We start from the raw sequence: 1,296 nt of genomic DNA, 5'->3' as shown, positions 1-1,296 counted from the left end.
TTGAGACGGAATCTGGCTCTGTCACCCAGGCTGGAGTGCAATGGCACGGTCTCAGCTCACTGCAACCTCCGCCTCCCAGGTTCAAGTGATTCTCCTGCCTCAGTCTCCCGAGTAGCTGGGATTACAGGCATCAGCCATCACACCAGGCTAATTTTTGTATTTCTAGTAGAGACGGGGTTTCACCATGTTGGCCAGGCTAGTCTCAATCTCCTGACCTCGTGATCCACCTGCCTCGGCCTCCCAAAGTGCTGGGATTACAGGCGTGAGCCACCGCACCCGGCCACTAGTGCCCCTTTACCGACCTCGCTCACTCCCAGCCTGCATACCTTCATCCCTTACTCACAGCAGTCTGAGTGCAAATCTCACCAACTCCTTCAGCATAAAACCCCAGCTCCTTAGCACATACACAAGGTCCCTCTTGACCCTGCCAGCTCATTTCTCCAGGCTCTTCTCTGTTGCTGTCTACCGCATCCCCCTTGTTGGCATCTACCTAAACTTTTGGACCTCTACACTACTGTTCTCTTTGTCTAGAATGTCCTTCTACTCATATCCCACAAAACTCTCCTGTTCATCATTCAAAATGTGGCTCAGGTACCTCTCCGTGAACACTTCCTTCACCTCCTCAGTAGTATGCTCCTTTTCTCTAAGCCCAGTTCTGAGTGTCTGTTTGTTGTTTGAGAAACAGTTTTTGCTCTCTTGCCCAGGCTGTAGTGCAGTGGTGCGATCTCAGCTCACTGCAACCTCTACCTCCTGGGTTCAAGCGATTCTCCTGCCTCAGCCTCCTGAGTAGCTGGAATTAACAGGCGTACACCACTCTGCCCGGCTAATGTTTGTATTTTTAGTAGAGGGGTTTCTCCATGTTGGCCAGACTGGTCTCAAACTCCTGGTCTCAAGTGATCTGCACACCTCAGCCTCCCAAAGTGCTGGGATTACAGCTGTGAGCCCGTAAATTTTTTAGACACAATGCCCTGCTATGTCACCCAGGCTGGAGTGTAGCGGCACGATCTTAGCTCACTGCAGACTTGACTTCCCAGGCTCAAACGATCCTCCCGCCTCAGCCTCCCAAGTAGCTGGGACTACAGTTACACATCCCCACACCTAGTTGATTTTTTTAATTATTACTATTGTAAAGACAGGGTCTCACTATGTTGCCCAGGCTGGTCTTAAACTCCTGGCCTCAAGCCATCCTCCCATCACAGCCTCCCAAAGTGTTGAGATTACAGGCATGAGCCTCCGAGCCAAGCCTTTATTATACAGGGTTTTTTTTGTTTTGTTTTGTTTTTTCTTTTTTTTTTT

This window comes from Cebus imitator, unplaced genomic scaffold (assembly GCF_001604975.1).
Source record: "Cebus imitator isolate Cc_AM_T3 unplaced genomic scaffold, Cebus_imitator-1.0 Scaffold285, whole genome shotgun sequence".
In the NCBI taxonomy this organism is placed as follows: Eukaryota; Metazoa; Chordata; class Mammalia; order Primates; family Cebidae; genus Cebus; species Cebus imitator.
Note: the sequence above shows the minus strand (reverse complement) of the source record.